Source organism: Crocuta crocuta, unplaced genomic scaffold (assembly GCF_008692635.1).
Source record: "Crocuta crocuta isolate KB4526 unplaced genomic scaffold, BGI_CrCroc_1.0 scaffold64, whole genome shotgun sequence".
Classification (NCBI taxonomy): Eukaryota; Metazoa; Chordata; class Mammalia; order Carnivora; family Hyaenidae; genus Crocuta; species Crocuta crocuta.
In genome coordinates this window covers 3,389,259-3,397,884 of record NW_027530640.1, presented here as the reverse complement: position 1 = coordinate 3,397,884, position 8,626 = coordinate 3,389,259, and positions in this window count along the sequence as shown.

Below are 8,626 nucleotides of genomic sequence, written 5' to 3'. Positions count from 1 at the left end.
CATAAAGATGTTTTTGTACCTTCTATTAAAATCCTCTAACACCCTGTATCAAACTACCCTAAAAGATTTGAATTTTCTCCTTTCCCCATGGAATACATGTTCCCTGGGAAATGGTCATAGGTTCCCCAGAAGGAGGACTAAGAGAATCACAGTATAAACATTACATAGACATTTAAGACTCTTTCTTCAAAGGAACTTAGTTTTTAAGTCTGTGAACTCTAGGTCTGAGAAATGGCTCACGTATGGAAACTGGCAAGGGATCATTACTTTGCTGTGGCTGACAGAAGCCTTTTCTTCTCATAATCTTGATTATTTTTTATTATAGTTATAACACGATACTCTTGTTGGCTGTCCATCTGTCCTGACCCTGGGATCACCATGTTTTATAAGCCACTACCGTTGACTGATCCCAATGGGTCCGGGCTCCCTGGTTGGGTCTCATAGTGCTGCCCACTATAGTAATTGTGTCCATCTTGACTCTGATAATTGTGTGTTGCCACCTAGCCTTTGCTAGTCTGGAGTCCTATTACCTTCAGGAAACCCAGCTCCCTAACAGTATAGCATACTCTCTGCCCTGCCTAAAGAGAACAGCCATCTCAGCTTCTTTACAATGCTGGTCCTCCTTCACTAGAAGATTCCTAAGGCTCAAGTGAATGGGAGTTTCCTTTGGGACCTTCAGGGAAACACAGTCAACCCTTCTCTGGTGTTACCTAACAAATCCATTCTGACATGACTAGTTGTCTGAGCTTTTTGTGAGTATCCATGTGTTTCCAACTTTTCCAGCTATCATTTATTTTCCAACTTCAAGGAGCTATATTGGCAGCCTATTAGGAATAGTTATAAGTATACTTTACTTACTAAGATATTAAACCTTAAATCATAGGCATCCTCACCGAGTCCCCAGCATGCTCTTTCAGTTCCTGCCAGTACACACTAACTGCTTTTAATGTCGTGAGATGTTTTTGATGAATAAATTATTTCCTCCCAATAGTTCCCTGGTCAGGCCACATTGGGATTGAATCTAGTTTGTGGTTCAGAAGCCATGGGGGATGTTAGGGCAGATTTTGAGGCCAGAAACACCTTGAAAAGCACATCTCTCACATGAGGACTTTAAGTTGTCTCCAAGCGAAGAGAGGGTGCCATCAAACAGCAAGGGGAAGGAGACACTCCTGCTGGCTTAAAAGGCTCAGGGTAGACCTGAGAGTCCAGGTCTCTAGGAGAGCCATCTACACATTCTTGGTCCATATCTCAAGATCTCACTTTTTTCTCAGGGCTTTGACAGTAACTGAGGCAACTTCTGAGGGCTGTTGGTTAGTTTAACCACCTTTGTAAATCCACTAGTCTGAAAACCAGGTCCTGGGAATGAACTTTACAACAGTGCCCTGTGACTTCAGGAGTTGAGAGGTCTTTAAATGCTACCGTGGAGGCCTTTGAGCTTTCCTGTGTTGACCTAAGAGTTAAGTCCTCTACCACTATCGTTTTCTTCCCTTGGTGTACAAATGGCACAGTGCAGCTTACTAATCAGCATTGCAGCCCTTACAATTACAACTGCTCCATTTTGCTCAGACACCAGAGATACTTTATAAGCCAATGTGATACCCCTCAAGTCTCATTCTTTCAACCCTGAGGTATCACTAGCCCTATCCTACTCCACTAGCAATTAGGCACTCACTGGCATCAATAGCTCAAGTGGACTTACTTCCATGCCTCTGAACTGAATGTACTCCCTTCTCAAAAACCAACTGCCTGATCCTTCTCACTCCTCTTCTCCACGCCCCACCCAAAACTTAATCTGATAAGGTTATAGCAGGACTGAAAGCAGATGAGATTGCAAAGCACCTACAGGCAAGAAAAGCTCTTCTGGAAAAGGTACAGCTGAGAATGCATCTTCTTGCCAGCAACCAGCTGGAATCGAGGGAGAAAGAGACTGAGACAGACAGTGACACAGAGAAACAAAGAGGCTGCCCTGAACGAGCTCTCAAACTCTCTAGTCAGATAAATCCTCTTCCTCCACCTCTTCTGAGGAGAGAGAGAGACCGGAAGGGAGAGGCCTCCTCTGGTTAAGAACCTCAAGGGGAAGCCCAAGGAGGTTCCTAGAAGTGACAAAGCGTTCCCTGCTAATATAAGGATAACCACAGCTCCTAGGTAATGATACATTTGAATGACTAATTCTGGCTTGTCTTCTGTAATGATCAGCTAGAATCGCCACTGAGTACAGTGCACCCTAGAAATGAATCAAGCCTGCTGAACACAGGTGAATGCGTTCGGACACCAGGCTATGACTTAGGAAGGTGTATTTGTTATCTTGCAGTAACGCTGGAAGAAAACAGGCTTCCTTGAGGAAGAGTTTTAAACCCAATAGGAAATAAAGACCATGCTATTGAGTCACAATAATATTCCTAGCGTACATGATGCATGATGGAACTTTTTCTACCTGCTGAGCTCATTCTCCCTTTCTGTAGAATTTGGTGGTTTGGCCAGACAGTTGATTCTCTAAGGCACATCTGGCTATGTCATTAACAGTTATTCCTGAATGTTTTGGCTACTGCCAAAGCGGTCTGCTGGTTTACAAAAAGAAAAAAAAAAATCAGAGTGCCATCTTGGGAAATATTACTGTTGCAGACTGTTGTTGACAATCCAACTCAGTTATCCAGACAAAATATTTTAGCATCTCTTAAAATTCTTTAAGAGAAAACACAGCACAGAGTTTATGTCTTTATTTGTATTTAAAGTTAGTCACTGTAAAGCCCATGAGCAGCCTTCTCTTACTTGTTTTCTTCCTTATTTACAACACACTAATGAGACGTGTCAAAATGCTCTTAAGTATAGAAGTTCCTCGAACAGATTTCCATCTTTGGAAAAACAGCAAACATCCACCAAGAGCCTCTCCCTTCAAATTCTTAATAGAAAATGGGACGTAAGTGGAAACCTAGATGTTCCTTTCATTTTCCTTCTTCCTTTTACCCTTTTGCTGACGTTGGATTTTTTGGGTGTTCAAGTTGGCAAGAAAGTATTTCCAGTACGTGACTCATCTCCAGGTTGCACATAGAAAAAGTGGGAACAGTGCACTTTTATGCTTACTTTAAATATATAACCCTCTTATTGGTGACAATTTTATATTCAAATTATTTAACAACCACAGACTGATCTTTCACAAACTTAGAAGCTAATATTTTTTAACAAGGCTTATATGCCAGACACTCTTCTCAACACCTACCTTATATTACTCATTCCATTATCCCAACAACTTCATGCAGTGGGTTCTATTTTTATCTTCATTTTATAGACGTAAAACTGAGGCATAAAGAGGTTACATAACTTGCCCAATCAAGTTAGAAGTGGAGTGGAGATGAGGAACCTGTGTTCTTACTTATGAAATTATATTGCCTCTGTGTGCACCTTCCTTATTCACATCTGAGAGAAAGCTGAACCCTCCAATGGAATAAGGAAGAAAAGATTCTTTCTAAGCCCTATTTCCATTCTCTTCTTTGCTACCTGCTTGGAGGTCTGATGGTCAATTAGACATCAAAAGTGTTTCCTGTTATTCTCTAACATGACACAAATAATGACAGAATTTTAACGTATACAACTCAGAGAGCTATCTCTGATGGTCTATCTAGGTAAACAAATGAAAACAAACCCCAAAAATCTGTGGTTTTAATCCAATCAATTGTACTTCTGATTACCTCACTTCCTTCATTCTAAAATGCAGGGCATTATACGTGCATAAACAACCTAAGTATAAAAGAGAAAACAAAATGGAATCAAGACAAAGCAAATTCTTAAAAAAATCAGCCATTACATCTAAGTCTATCCATTCTAGTTCAAGCTATAAGCAGTGCTCAGCCGAACCATTTCAACAATCTCTTAAATGGTCTCCTTTACCCTTGGTCCCCTTTAATAATATCAGTCCCAACCTTCATGGCCTCCCCCTGCAGTCTGAGAACTTCAGATCTTTTCAAGATCCTTTAAACCTCAAATNTGAAATGTTTGTTCAAGTCTCTTTTGCCTATTTTAAAAATTGGGTCTTTTTGTTCTAGGCATTCAAGAGTCTCACATGGTTTGCCTCCCTCCCTCTCCCTCTAAACCTCAAATCTTTTTAAGATTCTTCATGTTCAGGCTTCTGGCTACTTTTGTTGTAAAAACTACCCTCCTATTAACAGCTCCTTCTATTAACAACTTGTCAGCCTCACTGAGCTTCTTGCAGTTTTTGAAATACGTTGGTTCTGTATTCCTGATGATCTCTGTATCCGGGACTTCCCTTACCGTGAACTGGGTGGGGTTGGGGGCTGTGGGAAGGAGACTGACTCACTCGTATAATCTTTTAAGTTTCAAATGTCACTTCCTTAAAGAGGCTTTTCCTCACTTCTACTCTCAATAAAATATTTTTGTTATATTCTCTTTATCCCTGTTCTTATTCTTTGAAATCATCAGTTTGTTATAATGAACTTAACCCGCGTCGTTGTTTAAGTCTGCCTGTTTTCTAATCAGAGGAGGGTACCCTACGCTAACATCAAAGTATCTGTCAAAGAGCATCTACCACCAGGTGGCGCCAAAGCACAGCAGGGATCAAAGTGGATTTGGATCACAACACAGACCTTAGGACTCCAAGTTCATCAGGGTTAAATTTCCTGAACCTGCTTACTTCCTTGACCAGCATTTTAGTGTCGGGACAATGCCCCTCGCCAAATAGGTTATTACAGTGAGGTCTTATGGTATTGTGTTCTGTTCTGATCTGTCAACTCTGGAAGAAGGTTGACAAATGAGAGGATTAAAACAGAGTGTTGATAAAGTAGGTATATTTTGGTTCTAACAACTTAAAAGTTTTAAAGATGCAGAACTCAGGAGCGCCTGGGGGGCTCAGTCGGTTAAGGATCCAACTTCAGCTCAGGTCATGATCTCCCAGTTTGTGGGTTCAAGCTCCGCATCAGGCTTTGTGCTGAGAGCTCAGAGCATGGAGCCTGCTTCTGATTCTATGTCTCCCTCTTTCTCTGTCCCTTCCCCCCCACACGCTCTGTCTCTCTCTCAAAAATAAATAAGCATTAAAAAAAAGATGTAGAACTTCTATCAAAATAAATGACTATTCCAGTAGTTAGAGTTATGTTGAACCCTATTTTGGATATAATGACTAAGTTCCCTGTCCCTCGAATTGTTCAGTAGGAGATCAGATGCTCAGTTGCCCAGATGTGTGTAAGAGATCAAAGCTGCCAAGAGAAGATGGTTAGAGGACACCAGAGATTTTCAGTCTCGAGAGTCTATGCATCCAGAAACCAATTTAAATGTTTAAAAATAAATAAAAGTTCTTTAAAAATAGTTTAGGAACTGTTGATACTACTCTTCAGGGGAATGACAACTCTCCTTTATGGCCATAACATAGCCAAAAGTGCTTAGCTATTAGAATCAGAATGATCTGAATTAAAACCCAAATTCTCCCAGTTTTTAGCTATGTCTAGCCCTCAGACAAGATATTTTACCTGTTTCCTTATCTCTGAATGGACCAAATTCCTTAGTTATCCTTATGCCTCTCTTAGGCTGAAACCATTAATTACATTTGGTTTTAAAAAAAGAGTCCATTCTGCCATAAAGTATACAATAACTAAAACCTAACAAATGGTCCATTACCACCATCATTGTAAACAACAAAAGCCCAGGATTTCTCTTTGGCTGATGCCAAAAACAAAGATGGTTTCTGAGTCACTTTTAAATGGCAAATAATATAGGAAGATTGAAGTTAAAGAGGTTTTCTACTTAGTAAATCTATTTTAAAAGTAGAAACATTTTGGAAACTATTTTCCCCTATTCCAGTAGGGGCTGGGCACATATACCCTTTTCTTCTGGTTTTCCATTCCCTGGATAATTAAGAAATGAGAGGATTTAGGGCACGAGAACATAGAAGAAACATTTCTGCATCAATGGGAGTGCTACAGAGGCAAAAAAGACCTTTACTTTTATTAGTTTCAGCAGCTTAGTGGAATTAAAAAGATCACCCGTGGCTCATACAGTGAGAAGTAATATCCAGCAGCTGAAAGACAAGTTGCAGGGGCTTTGGCAATAAACCAGCCTAAAGCCAGAAGCTACCTAGGCTTAAGCCCTGAAAATGATTGTGACACTAAGCTAAGATCCAGGAAGGTTTATTCCAATATTCTGATCAATATCTGTATATAAAATAAACTTTAGAATAATATGAAATATACTTAATTCTTTTCTAAAATGTATCTACACATGTGACAGGGAACTGGACTCAGAGGCCAGATGACTAGATAGTCATTGCAACCTTGCTTCTCACTTGTAGGGTGAGAGTCACTGGCTGTATAAATCCTTACAATCTGGGGCCCAATCTCCTTATCTGTGAAAATGGATGGATGAAGCAAATGATCTCTCAATTCTCAGATGCCTACTCATTTCAATTCCCTGATTTAAATTCCTAAATTCTCTGATTCCCTGGTAATTTGTTCATTTCTTCAATGAGCAAGTCAATCAGTTGTTTGTTGAAAAATGTACCCACCACCAATGTGTTGGCACTTAGATACAATTTATTGAACCGCAAATATGTAATGGATTTTGACTGACGGGCCCTATTCTTAGCTCTGAAGATAGAGTAGTGTACAAAAGAAGACCTAAGTTCCTACCATCCTGTGCTTTATATTCCAAAAGGGAAACGTATAAAATAGACATGAAAGTAAAATATATACTCCGTTAGAGAGTGGTTAGTGCTATGAAGAAAGCCAGGAGAAAATGTCAAGAGATTGAGATTTTGAGTCTCTCTCCGAAGATCACTTTTGATGAAAGAAGAAGAAGATGAGGAAGTGAACCATGTGGGAAACATTTCAGAGAAAACATTTCAGGACGAAAAAACCAAACACAGGTGTGACTGGCAGGCCCCAGGGTCAACACAGAGTCCAGTGTGGATGGAAAAAAGGCATGAGAAGCTGACTAAGAGGAGGTGACATGTATCAATTCATATACTGAAAGTCATCAGTGTGAGTGCAGAAAATATGGTAAATTATCCTCCCCAGCACCCTGAACCTTCCTTTAAAAAAAAGAGAGAGAGAGAGAAAGAGAGAGAGAGAGAGAGAGTGCAGGCATCCAAGCAGGTGGTTAAAGGAAAGAGAGAATCTCAAGCAGGTTCCACATCCATCACAGAGCCTGATGCGGGGCTCAAACTCATGAACCGTGAGATCATGACCTGAGCCAAAATCAAGAGTCAGCCAGTCAACCTACTGAATTACCCAGGTGCCCCTCACCCTGAATCTTCTTAAATGAGTTAGTCTTAAGATACTTTTTGTTAAGGGAAATGATAGATGAACATGCAAAACTGTGGATCCAGGAGAGGGATACATTTTGCTACATAAGAGAGAGAAAGAGAAACACTCAGCAGAAGATTCAGAGCTCAGGGAGAAGAGGAAACACAGGTGAGAGAGGCCCTGTAAAGAGCCGAAAGCAAAGGCAAAGAGAGACTCTGAAAGCTTGGAAGAACATTGGCAGTGATCTTTGAAAAATTAAAGAGTAGGGGTGCCTGGGTGGCTCAGTCAGTTAAGTTTCCGACTTCAGCTCAGGTCATGATCTCATGGCTTGTGAGTTTGAGCCCCACGTCAGGCTCTTTGCTGACAGCCTGGAGCCTAGAGCCTGCTTCAGATTCTGTCTTCCTCCCCCACTTGTGCTCTGCCGCTCTCTCAAAAAAAATAAACATTAAAAAAAAAAAAAGGAAAAATTAAAGAGTAGAGATGGTTAAGTGATTGTCGAGAATTTCACTCTGAACTATGAGTTGCTGGCTGCCTCCTCTGTCTCCCTAAAAATGTTTCAGTAAAATTCTACCTTGCGTTGTTTTTGATTTTTTTTTTTTTTTTGTCATTGTTGCCATTAGTTTTACTAGTATTAGACATGACGACTTGTGAGACAATTCCTTCTGGGTGTCCTGTGAAAGCAGGCCTGTCTGAGGGGGACTTTCTCCTGTGCATGTGGTGGCTGCACATTCTTTGGAGAGAAATTAGAGCTACCTTACGTGTTTGCTCAAGCCTGCCTGGCCAGTATATGAACACTGCTGTGTTAGCATTACAGATAGGGCCTCCACTACATGAATTTCAAACTCAAAAATAAAATATAATAAAAAGGGAACCACACATTTCCCTACATAGATAATAGCAGTGCAGTACTGAAAGGCTGTAAGCCAAGTTTCTACTCTCTCTAGTATCACCAGATTCAGCAGAGAGGGGGAAGCATGTGGGCTCTGGCATCCCAGGGTGCAGTCAGACACGTCTCCATTTCTGAGCAACCTTGGGTTACTATGGTAAAAAGTCTATGTTCAGATTCTTCACCTGTAAAAATCGGTTTAATTATTGTTCCTGCTCAAGCATGTAAAATCCTTAGTACAGTGCCTGACACAAATCCCTTAATAAATGTTAGCCAGACTTAGAGTTATAATAATTCCTGACTTTGGAACATTCAAATCCCTATTCTTTAAGGCAAAGTCCAAATTAACTTTGCAACCTACATTTACATTCCAAAAGTCAAGGATACTGTTAAACAGAGACATCTGCTCAAAGAACATAAATATATTGATGACTACCAATATTTCTGGCTTCACATTTTCTAGCTTGTTTGTCTAGTGGTTCATGGGTTCGAGCCC